Source organism: Hevea brasiliensis, chromosome 4 (genome assembly GCF_030052815.1).
Source record: "Hevea brasiliensis isolate MT/VB/25A 57/8 chromosome 4, ASM3005281v1, whole genome shotgun sequence".
Classification (NCBI taxonomy): domain Eukaryota; kingdom Viridiplantae; phylum Streptophyta; class Magnoliopsida; order Malpighiales; family Euphorbiaceae; genus Hevea; species Hevea brasiliensis.
This window is the reverse complement of record NC_079496.1, coordinates 67665506-67679059: the sequence shown is the minus strand read 5'-3', so window position 1 is coordinate 67679059 and position 13554 is coordinate 67665506. Positions and strand designations below refer to the sequence as shown.

The 13554-nt window shown below is 31.5% G+C and overlaps 1 protein-coding gene across 3 annotated transcripts in view; it reads right to left on the bottom strand.

Annotated features, from left to right (window-relative positions):
• The window catches only part of LOC110669396 (potassium transporter 11), a 47945-nt gene that overhangs the window by 20147 nt on the left and 14244 nt on the right, over nt 1–13554 (bottom strand). The gene's annotated exons all lie outside the window — the stretch shown is intronic.

The window sequence follows — 13554 nt, the reverse complement described above, 5'->3', positions numbered from 1 at the left end:
CAAACACAAATTTGGCCCAGCCCATTAAATGGTCTCGACATTTGAATACACATTTGATACACTAAGCTCAACAAGGTTATCCTGTACAGTAGAAATGTCAAGGTTAGACCACAGGGCTCTCCTCACACTATGGGAGCACTTCCTCTCTCAATGTTCTTTCTGTAATCTTATTTTAACATTTTATAGCAATTATTTAATATTAGCTGCATAGTTCATAGCAGTCCATCAAAGACAAGGTATTTGGAGTGCACCCTTATTATTAATATTTATGGTCATTGAATCTACAAAATTTGCCATCTCTCTGCTACACCACCAGACCACTGTTTTAAAGCAACAAAATTGGCTTTAGGATAGAAGTTGGCACACTTCAACAAAACCAATATTGAAAAAGTTTCTGTATCTTTAAGATCACAACTCTATTGAGCACACACTAAAGCTTAACATTTCAGGAGATTAATCAGTTCCCATATTTAACACATGAAGTGTTGACATGTAGTCAAAACTGACCCAACTAAAATCAAGTTTCTGCATCACCAAAAACGGATCACATTGTAATTACAAATTTGAAGGGGGAAAAAACTCCACTAACACCATAAGCTATTTTCATTGAGTTTTTCATGAAACCTCTGTTGGTGGAATTATTCAGGGATTATGAATATTTGTTTAAAAGTAAATTCTGTATTTTTATACCATAGAAAAAAATTTTGAGAAACCATGCAGCCCCACAACACTGAAACTCTTAATAACGTTTTATCCTTGAATATTAAACCGTTGTTCTTTTTTCGGACAGTGACCTGAAGTTCCTACAAATCACCACTTCTACATGAATATCTCCTTTCTTCAATTCTTCAACCAAACTCTGCAAAATTCTAATTCCAAACTAGTTGAGGTTAGTTGAAATACTGATTATTTGATGTGCATCATGGGAATGACAATGAAGAGAATGTAGGCCTTGATTCAAGTCGTGTATGTTGGGCCCATGACCACGTCAAGGGCAAAATTGTCAACTCTAATCAAATGGGAAGAAGGTTCCAATACATGAAGGACCACCATAAGTGGCATGTGGGAGGAGTGTGGGACCAAGGTGGCGTGTAGCATTCTTATGCAAGTTGGAGAGTCAAAGCTAAAGAGAGAAATTTATCCAAGCTGCGTAAGGAGTTGATTTTTCAACCTAAGGTGGCACCAAATCAAGAAGAATCTGATCAAGATTATATTCTCCTATTTACTTTATGTCTTTTAATTAGCTTATGATTTCCTATTTACTTTTTGACTTCCTATTTTAATTAGTTTTCCTATTAGGAGTTGGTTTTCTTGTAATGCCTATAAATAGGCCACTTTATATAAACATTGTAGATTTTTTGAGATCACTAAAATCTGCACTTTAAACTTGTTTTCTTCTACATCTTATCTCTTCACAGAATGGTGTATGATCAAGTCTTATCACTTTCTAGTGTAGCGATTTGCATGGTTCTTCTTTCTTTGTGGAGCTTTGCTTATCAAAAATTGGAGATCAAGATTCTTGTGTTCTTGGTGGCATGCATACATTTCCAAGGAGACTTCAAGTTTTTTTCTTTTTTTTTCCTAATTATTCTAACTTTCTTTCCATCAGATTTTATAATTCTTTCTTAACCATTCCATTTGACTTAGTCTGAAAACACCAAACTTTTCCATTTTACCTAGATCTTTTTCTAATCATTATTTTCATGAAAACTAAACTTAAAACACTCAAAATGGCTTGTTTTAGCTTCTGGAAACATGACCTTCAGAGTCCAAACCCTACTTTTCCTTAAATTGTATTTATGTGTTGTTTTAGTGAACCCCTATCAAATCTGCCCAGAATTTGTTCTAACTTTAGAATCACCTTAGATACATCCCAAATAGACCCATATTAAATTTCAAATCGAAATTCCACCATTTGTCTAGTAATCTAAAATCCTACCTCAAACTGCTCCAATTCAACTGCTAGCTCCAAATCTGTTGGAACCTTTCCAAATCTGATTTTTTTTTTATTGTATTGAGTTGTTTAGAGTTGTTGGAGTTGCTAGGGTGTTGGGTGCACATTAAAGGTCCTTAAGGAGTGCTTAATTTGTTACAATTGTGTGCAAATTTGGCTTGTTTCAATAATTGGCTGAATTGCATCATTGTTATTATTCTGATTGTTATTTCTTTGTTGATTGTAACTCTTTAAGGCACATCATTATTTTATTTAACCAAAGTCTTCATTGAATCATGGCCTCTCCTTTTCTTTGCTACTACTACCTAAATCAGGTTCACCCTTCTGCACCAATAGACTAATACAAAAAGAAGTGATGATAGAGAAGAGAAACATGTAGGGTACATAGAAGGAATCACTTCCCATAAATTTTCACATCATTGGTTTATGAAACTTATTTCATTTTCTTTATGCCAGTCAACAAGGGCAGAGCCAGAAAATTAGGTTAGTGGAGTCAAAAAAATTTTATTTTACTCGATTCAAAAGAAAAATATTATGTATAATAATAAACTATCTACTAAAAGAGAAAAAAGACATAATGCATGCAAATTTTCAATATATAATAATTATAGAGTAAAAAAGAAAAATAATTTCATAAAATAATAAATTCTCACTATAATTTTAAATTTATCCTCAAAATAAAAATATTATTGCAAATAATTTCAAAGAATAATAAATTCTTCCTTAATCTTACCATTTGCCTCCCAAAGTATAACATAGAGTCGATATGACTATTAGTGTCGCCATTACCTACCAACATTATTTTAAATAATTACAGCTTATATTATAAAATGGATTATTGGCTTCCCACTAATTTTAAAATTTTGTAGAGTTTTATCTATGAAAACAATTTTAAAAACATAATTAGAAGAAACAAAACAAACAAACAAACAACAACAACAGCAACACCACCACCAAAACAACAACAACAACAATAATAACAACAATAATAATAATGATAATAAGGTTTTAAAATAATATATACCATAGTATATTAAATTTTTAATCACAAAAATTTAAAATAAATTAATCAATTATAAATTAAAAATTAATATCAAAAAATAAATTTTAATAAACAAGACATTTTATAATTATTATAGTACATCAAAATATTAAAATGATGATTGCACATTAAGAGTAGTTTTCTCTTTATCCATGCTACCTAATAGAATTTAAATATAAAATATTTTTATGTATAAATTTTTATATATCATTTAAAAGATTAAAATAAAATTTAGTAAATGAATTATATATATATATATTAAAGTATAAAATTGACCTCAATTTATATTTTTTATTAATTTCAATGAACTTAATTTGTTAAAAATTATTAACAGTATCATATCTATTACTTATATATTATTTAAATTTTTTACAAAGCTAATTGGGTTTAATTGACCCCACTCGACATGAAGTGGCTCCATCCATGCCAATCAATCTCCTAGGATTTTTACAACTCCATTACAGAGATGATGAAACCATCTCTCAGTCACAAATGCTAAATACCAAAACCCCATTCTGACAATTATAGGAAACTTTAAATATGAAGAAAGTGGAACCATGATTATATATTTGTAAGATAGGAAAGTGAAATTAAATGTTCATATTGTTCTAAATTTTTGGCCTAGTAAATGGAGGTAAGGCTCGGAAAGGAAAGTAAGGCGCCTTTAGAAGGTAAAGGGAAGATAAGTAAGATGTGAAAATTAATACATGACTGTAGTGGCAGAGCCTGAGATTTTCTTTCAACTTCCATAAAGCAATTCACAATTATAACTAGCAAATGTACAAAATAATAATAATAATAATAATAATAATAATTATAAGGAATCTCATTATTTAGTGATATATTATCATTATTATTATTATTGTTATTATTATTTGCAAGTTAATCACATAATAATGAGATTAACTATGAATGAGAGAACAGGTAAACAAAAAAGAAACTTAAAAAAAAAAAATCAAATAGCCTACTTTTTAAACAACTTAGGATTTCATAAAATTAAGGCAAAATTACTATTTAATCCCTAAATTTTAAAGAAATTAACTATTAGTCCCTTTATTTTGAAAAATACAATATTTAGTCCCCCTATTGTTATTCTTAAATTGTTTAGTCCCTCCCGTTAACTTTTCTGTTAGTAAAATTACTTTAAAGAAAATTTTTTTTCCTTACTTAACTATTCAGTCCCTATAATTTAAATAATATAACTATTTAATCCTTGTAATTTTAAATCAATCAACTATTCAGTCCATCTAATTTGAATAATACAACTATTGTCTCTCCTTTTACTAACTTGACTAACAGAAAAGTTAATATGAGAGACGAAATAGTTTATTGACTAAAAATATGTTGACTAAATCGTATATTTTTCAAAATAGTAGGACTAAATTGTTAGTTTCGTCAAAATGCAGAACTAAATAGTAATTTTTCCTAAAATTAAATAACATTTAAGCGATCTAAAATGACAAAAAAAAAATGTATAGATTTTCTTAAAGTTTAAGCAAGCAATGAAAGGCTACGAAGTTTACAAAATTTCAATATGTTTTTACTTATTCTAAGTCAAATGTAAAGCATTTTACTTATATTCTCTTTTTTTTTTTTTTTTTGCCCCAAAACTTGAAAGAGGTCAATCTACTATATTCAAATGCAAAAAGCTCTAACTCTGTATGACTATAATATCCCTCACTCTATAAAAACAATAGGCTTAAAATTAGTAAAACAAGAAAGAATTGTTAAACTGCCATTTACTTTTAGGTGCTTAGAAGATTAAGGGTGCTAACATGATAGACTTGGTTACCTTTCACCACTTCTCGAAGTGAGGGGTTCAAGTTCATTACTTACCCTCTCTTTTTCTCTATTTAACCTCTCACAAACAAGTCATTAGGTATTGCTCAATTATAGTCCAACCAAAGAAGGATCCAATTCCTCAAAGAAATTTCAATCTTAAGGCAAAATTTAGCAATATTACGAAATGACTCAGTAAGACCCACTTTATAATATGAACACATTAATAAAGGTGCATCAATGTAATTGATAAAAACAAGGGGAAATTACAATTTAGTACCATGTGGCTTGGCACATTTGTCAGGTAAGGTCCTAAGGTTAAGTTTGTGACAAAAATGTACTCTGAACTCTAGCTCTATCAGTAAAGAGAGGAAATTGCCTAGACACCATCAAAAAAGTTAGGGTAAATTATAATTTAGTCTCTGAAATTTAATAAAACCTACAGATTAGCCCCTATATTTTTTAACCCATCTCTTTAGCTCTTGACATTTAAATTAACCTACAAATTACTTCCTCCATCCAATTATCCGCCAAATTCATCATTAATTATACCAAAAATACCAAAATAATATTATGAATTTATGATATAAATGTCATTATAAAATACTCCCAATATTTAATAATATTTATTATTTTAATTATAATATTGTTATTTATTTTATCAATATTCTAGGTACATTACATATCTGAACTAAAAGAATTTAATTGGAAATTTTATTTTTATATTATATTATTTTATAATCTATCTATATATAAAACATGCAGATATTCCCATGGTACTGCCACGTAACACTTTTCTTTAAGAGTTTGCCACATGTCATCCTCCATAAATAATGAGTATATAACTCTCTTTTATGCTAGTTATTTGATTCTTTTTTATTTTTCTTTTAATTATCATTATTAATGATATTACTACCTTAATTTTTTATTTGAATTATTATTTTCTTTAAATTTTATTTTTAAAAATTAAGGCATTTGTGATTAAATGCATTATTTATAAATTTTTTACATTGCTTTTTTTATAAATTTATTTATTTTTAAAAATTATTTGATTCTTTTTTATTTTTCATTTAATTATCATCATTATTTATATTACTACTTTAATTTTTATAACTTAAATTATTAACATTTTTTAAATTTTATTTTTAAAAATTAAGGCTTTTGTGATTAAATGCATTATCCAAAAAATTTTTATATTGCTTTTTTTTATAAATTCATTTATACAAAAACATTATTTGCCACATGTCTCCCTCCATAATGAATGAGTGTATAACTCTCTTTTATGCTAATTATTTAAGTCTTTTTTATTTTTCTTTAAATTATCATTATTATTGATATTATTATCTTAATTTTTATAATTTAAATTATTATTTTCTTTAAATTTTGATTTTTAAAAATTAAGGTCTTTGCAATTAAATGCATTATTAAAAAAATTTTTATATTGCTTTTTTAATAAATTCATTTATGCATAAACTTTATATGTTAATTTATACTTTACTTTTGTATTTTATTTTTAATTAATGAAATATCTTTCCTTTTTATAAAAAAATAAGTTGTTATAATTTATATATTATTTCCTTGTCAATCTTGACAAATCTTATAGAGTTATAGATTCTGAAGCAAACAAACATATAACAAGCTCTTCAAATAAATTATCTGCCTATGCTCCATGCTCAGGAAAAGAAAAGTTCCATAAAGCAGACGATTCCTTAACCACAATTTCTTATATAAGTTTTGTTACGTGCACTGCCAATATAAATATCACTTCAGTTCTTAATGATACCAACTTTTTTATTAATCTTTTATCTATAAATTCTATTACCCAAGCCCTTAATTGCAAAATTGAATTTTTTCCTACTTATTCCATATTTCAGCATTTAAAAACAAGGAAATTGATTGGTAGTGATAGATTGCGAGATAGTCTGTATTTTCTAGATAACGGTTGTAGTTCCTCAAATCTCGAAGCAAGCTAGGCTTTGTTAGGATAGTCTATGAGTACTAATGAGGAGATTATTTAATGGCATAGGAGATTAGGACATTCATCTTTTCCTGCTTTAAAAAGATTATATCCTAATTTGTTTAGAAGTTGCAACTCAGATTTACTAGTTTGTGATGCTTGTGAATTTGCTAAATATACAAGACAGTCTTATCCTTCAACAAATAATAGAAGTTTGATCCCTTTTAAGAATACTCATTCTGATATATGAGACCTAATCAAATTACTTCTTTGTCTGAGTATTGATGATTTATCACTTTTATTAACTGTTACACCAGGTTGACATGGGTTTATTTAATGAGAGCAAAAAATGAAGTGTTTTCTTGCTTTCAGCAATTTCACAAAATGATTTGCGCATAGCTTGCTACTAAGGTTAAAATCTTAAAAACTGATAACAGCATGGAATATGTTAACAGTGTTTTTCATGCTTATTTGAATTCAAATAGCATAATGCATCAATACTAGCAAACAAAATAGGGTGTCTAAAAGAAAAAATAGACATTAATTAGAGGTGACTCGATCTGTTATGTTTAGTATGAATATTTCTATACCTTATTGGGGGGATGCAATTCTTGCTGCAACATATCTTATCAATAGAATGCCTCTAAGAACACTAAACTTTAAGAGCCCTTTAGAGATTTTACAAGGCCATAATTCTTATACTGTTCCTCCAAAAATTTTTGGATATATCGGTTTTGTCAACAAAACAAATGTTAAAAAGTTAAAACCTAGAGCATGGTTTGATAAATTCAGTAAGGCCAAGATATCTTTTGGATACTATCAAAGCAACACAAGTCATACTCTATTTATGAAACATTGTAGAGATATGATCACCTTGCTTATTGTTTATGTTTATGACATGTTTGTAATAGGAGAGGATAAGGAGAAAATTACTCATCTAAAAAAGCTCTTGGCTCAAGAGTTTGGGATTAAAGATTTGTATAAATTAAGATATTTCCTTGGGATAGAGGTTGCTAGATCAGATAAAGGAATCTTCATTTCTAAAAGGAAGTATATTTTAAACCTCCTAGAAGAAAAAGGAATATTAAGCTGTAAACCTGCAAAATCACCTATTGAAATTAATCACAGATTACAAGCAAGAATTGGAAAATTAGTTGACTTAGGGAGATATCAGAGGTTGGTTGGGAAATTGATTTATCTCTCACATACTAGACCTGACATAGCTTTTATGGTAAGTCTAATAAGCCAGTATATGCATGATCCTAGAGAACTCACTTAGAAATTGTTTTCCGTATTTTGAGATATTTGAAATCTGCACCTGGAAAATGACCTCTTTTTTTAAAGCATGCCCATCTCCAGATAAAAGGCTTCACAGATGCAGATTAGGATGGATCTCTTGATGGTAGGAGATCTAAACAGGTTATTGTACCTTTGTTGGTGGTAACCTAATTACTTGGAGAAGTAAAAAGCAAAATGTGACTGTTAGATCCAGTACAAAAGCAGAATATAGGGCCATAGCATAGGGCATTTGTGAGCTATTATGGTTACAGAAATTGATGGAAGAAATGAAGCTATCAGAGATCAACAGTTTATCCTTACTGTGTGATAGCAAGGCTACCATCAACATCGCACACAATCCAGTCCAACATAATCAGATCAAGCATATAGAGATCGATCAACACTTCATAAAGGATAAAATAGTAGATGGAATTTTGAGTCTCTCATGTATCTTTGTTATGGAAAGTCAATCATTATATTATTTCTGTGTATATTCTGTATTCTGTATTCCTATTTAGGATTTCTTATTTAGGATTTCTTCCTAATTAGTATAACACAATTATAGGAATCAATTGTATATAAATACCCATGTACAGATTAATTGAAATTAATGAGAATCATCTCTTTCTACATGGTATCGAGCACAGTTATCTAGGGTGACTATTTGTTCTCACCACCCATTTCGGGAGAGACCTTGGCACGGCCATTTGCTTCGACTCCGATCAACATTGCCAACGTCGCCTCAATCCCCTCATTCCACCACTGTGTGCTGTTGCCTGATCCAGTACACCATTAAAGGACTTCTGAGGTTTAGCTCTCAGATTCTATTTCGGTATTTGCTTGATTTGTGATTTTGGATTATTTTGTTGCTGTCAGCACTTTGGATTAGCGTTTCGGTTAGTTTTCTTTGTCTCAACAAATGGCAGACAATAAGAATGTTATTTCTGATGTGATTCCGATGATGACTAAGATCACGGAACACAAACTTAATGGTTCGAATTACCAGGTGGAGTAAGGCTGTTAGGGTCTATTTGCGTAGCATTGATAAGGATGATCACCTTACTAAAGATCCACCTACCGATGATACACAACAAACTTGGCTAAGGGAGGATGCTCGGTTGTTTTTGCGGCTTGAACTCGATTCACGGTGAGGTAATTAGTTTAATTAATCACCGTGAATTTGTTAAGGAATTGATGGATTACTTAGATTTTACGTATTACGTAAAGGGAATATCTCCGTATTTATGATGTTTGTAAGGCATTCTACCGTCTTGAGAAAGAGAATAAGTCTCTCACGGCTTATTTTATGGATTTTAAGCGGGTATATGAGGAACTTAATGTATTGTTGCCTTTTAGTTACGATGTGAAAGTTCAAAGAGCCCAACGAGCAAGCGGTCGTTATGAGTTTTCTTGCGTGCCTTCCTTCGAATATGAGATCGCTAAATCTCGATTCTTTCCGATTGAGATTTCCTCTTTGCATGAAACATTCACACGGGTCCTTCAGTGCAGAGTACCCAATCTTCACACTGCCCGGTAGTGCTCTTATTAGCCAGTAATCCAAATGGACAACAGGTAATAGAAGAGGAAGTAGAGGAGGAATTACAGCAAATGTAGTAATCGTAATGGAGAGGCTAGTTCTAATCGAACTCAAGAGGAGTCATTTGTTATTATTGTCATGAGCACAGCCATACAAAATATAATTGTCCGCAACTTCAGAAAAAATCAGCGATCACGGATGGCAAATATGGCGTGAGGATTCTACGATATCTTCCCTCGAGAAAAGCTGTTTTGGTATCTTCCTCTGGAAAAACTGTTTTGGTATCTGCAGAGGATTTTGCACGATTTTCCCGATGACGTGCATCTCTAAAGCCTACCGGTTCCCTATCACTGCGATCGTGAGTCAGTAAATCCACTACATGCCTTGTGTCTTCCTCATCCAAATGGGTTATTGATTACGGTGCAATGATCACATGACAGTAATTCTAGTCTTCTATCCGCTTTTCATCTAATCCCACTTCCTCTCATTACTTTAGCCGATGGTTCTACTTCTTGTGTCATGGGTTGCAGGCTGCGAATCCGACCCGTCAATTTCTTTGTCATCTGTTTTGTGTCTACCAAATTTCTCTTTTAATCTACTTTACATTAGTAAACTTACTCGTACCTTAAATTGTTCTATTTCATTTTTCTGATCGGTGTTTGTTTGAGGATCTTACGACGGCAGTTATTGGTAGAGGGCGTGAGTCGTGGTCTCTACATTCGAAAATCATGTACCGCGTCGCTTGTTTGCTCGATCAGTAACACCTCTTGAAGCTCATTGTAGATTGGGTCATCCTTCTTTGTCTACCATGAAGAAGATTTGTCCTCGATTTTAATCTTTATCAGTACTAGAATGTGAGTCGTGTCAGTTTGCAAAACATCATCGTTTGCCTTCTGTGTCTAGAGTTAATAAACGGGCTTCATCCCCTTTTGAGTTAGTTCATTCTGATGTTTGGGGTCCTTGTTCTGTTACTTCTAAAACTGGATTTCGTTATTTTGTTACTTTTGTTGATGATTACTCTCGTGTTACCTGGTTATATTTAATGAAGAATCGTTCTGAGTTGTTTTCTATCTTTTGTGCCTTTTGTAATGAAATCAAAACTCAATTTAATATTTCTGTGCGCATATTAAGAAGTGACAATGCTAAAGAATATTTTTCAGCACAATTTCAGTCTTATATGACACAAAATGGCATTCTTCATCAGTCTTCCTGTGTGGATACCCCATCCCAAAATGGCGTGGCCGAAAGAAAAAATCGACATCTTCTTGAGGTAACTCGTGCTCTTCTTTTTCAGATGAAAGTTCCTAAACACTTTTGGGCGGATGCAGTTTCTACGGCATGTTTTTTGATCAATCGTATGCCGTCTTCTGTCCTTAATGGGGATATTCCTTATACTACTTTGTTCCCTACAAAATCTTTGTTTCCTGTTGAACCCCGTATTTTTTGTTGTACTTGTTTTGTACGTGATGTTCGTCCGCAGGTTACTAAATTGGATCCAAAGTCTCTCAAATGTGTCTTCCTTGGGTACTCCCGGATCCAAAAAGGGTACCGCTGTTTCTCTCCTACTCTTAATCGTTATCTTGTTTCTGCAGATGTCACATTTTTTGAGTCCACTCCATTTTTTTCTCAATCATCTGTGTATGAGAGTCAAGGGGAGGAGGATGATATCTTAATATATACTATCCAACCAATGTCTAGTCCTCTCTCACAGCCTGTTTCTTCTGTCTCTAGACCTACTCGGCCTCCCGTTGTTCATGTTTATTCCAGGAGATTGGAGATTACTGACTCAGATCCTCCACCAGCTACTTCGTTGGGAGATCCTGTACCTCATACTGATCATGATTCTGATCTAGATTTACCCATTGCTCTTCGTAAAGGTAAACGTTCATGTACTTACCCTATCTCTTCTTTTGTTTCTTATAATCAATTGTCTTCTTGTTCTCGGTGTTTTGTTACTTCTTTAGACTCTGTTCCTATCCCTAATACTGTTGGTGAGGCACTGTCTCATCCTGGCTGGTGTGCTGCTATGAAAGAGGAAATGGTGGCTTTAGATGCTAATGGTACATGGGTGTTAGTAGTATGCCCTAGAGCATATCATTTAGTATGTATCTTGTACATATTTTTAATAATAAAAGGCATTTCCACTTTTCCGTTTACATAATATATTTATGTGTAATAGAAAAGGTCCATTGATATTTTGTTAGAAATATTATTCTTAAGTTGTTAAGAATATGAGTGACAATATTTCTAGCACAAAGTATCATAAATAGGTTCACAATCGAGGATACTTCATAATAAGGACATGACTTATCCAGAAAGATTGTATTCATGTTTGTTCCCAAGTTATTTATATGAGATATAAATAAGATGGAATGGTGAGTCTCATGCCATATAACAAACATGATAGGCACTTATAAATGATAAGTAGGCCGAACGGTGACACTTATGACAAGCACATGGAGTTTACTCTTGTCAATGTTTTGTCATAAATCATATCGAGGCATATAATCTTTAGACTGAGATAGCAGTTATCTTGTATATAGGTAGTTTGAGTTTGATACTGCTTTCATACTTGTACTATGTATGGGTATATGGGCATGTGTTGGCTCCTACTAGTTATATATGGAGGTAGGTGTTGATCAAGATGGAATCTGTTCCTCTAAGTAAATAGAGTTAAAATCCTATGTTCATTTAATTGTTCTTGATGTTTCAAGTTCTGGCAGACAGATAGATTTATTGAGAAAAGAGTTTACGATGAGAAAAATCTTTTAATCAAGAACTGGAATTAAAAGAGAACATAATATTCATAGCAAATGGAGTTTGACATAAACCATGACTCACTTGAGTTGGGATTTTGTAACAGAGAGATTCTAGTGCATGGTAACATATGATTATAGGTTCATTTAAGGTAAATCTTATTACTAATTGGGTGGCCATGGCATGCTATGCTAGGTGTTAACCATGGTCTATGAGGTTCATAAAATGATTTAGAGAAATCATTTATGGTAAGAAAGAGTTCGATGATATTAAGAGTTGATATCATGTCTCATTGCCAATTAGTGATGAGCCTAGTAAGTCACACACATACACAAGTTATCACCTATTTAAATATGATTTAATTAATTAATTAAAGAGTTTAATTGATTAATTAAATAGATTTGGTTTGCAATAAAATTGCAAAGTCCCTAGCATGACTTGAAACCAAATCTAGATTATTGGATGTGTAGTATAAATTAAATTTATATTTAAAGTGTTTAAATATGAATTTAATTGATGAGAAATTAATTAATAGAGATTAATTAATTAATTTATATTTGATATAAATTAATTAGAAGAAGAAAATAATTATTTTGGGTTAAGAACTCAAAATTAAGACACAGGGGCATTTTGGTCATTTCACAGTGTGACACGTGGCACCATGAGATGGTGACACATGGCATAACACATAAGCTTGCCAAATATTTTTAATCATGTAAGATGATTAAAATCAAGATTAAATATAGGTTTGACACTTGGCACAATGTGATTGGGTCACTTAAACCTAGAGCTAATCAAAAGGTGACATGTGGCTAGGGTTTAATGTGTTAACCTAGCTATTTAAGTGTGGTTATGAATGGAAAACATAACCAGCAGCCTCTCCTCTCATATGTCACGCCACTTTGAGCCTCTCCAGCCATTCTTCTTCATCTCTCATCAATTCAAAGAGATTAGCCATCAATCTCTTGAATTAAGAACACTAGAAATTGTTTCTAGTGTCCTGTTTACATCTTTAATCTCTTAAAAGGCAGAACTTGATTTTCTAATTAATAGAAAAAGCTTTAGAAGCTATTCAAGGGCTGCCATAGGTGTTCTTGGTGTGGACAAGCTAGAGGGACAACATCTGGTGTCCTGAAGACGAATCTCAAAGGCGCAGACACGCTGCAGCACATCAAGAGGTTAGTGTAATCGTTCTTGATTTAATCTAGGGTTCTAAAATTAATCTGATTAATTTTAAAATCTTAAATGGC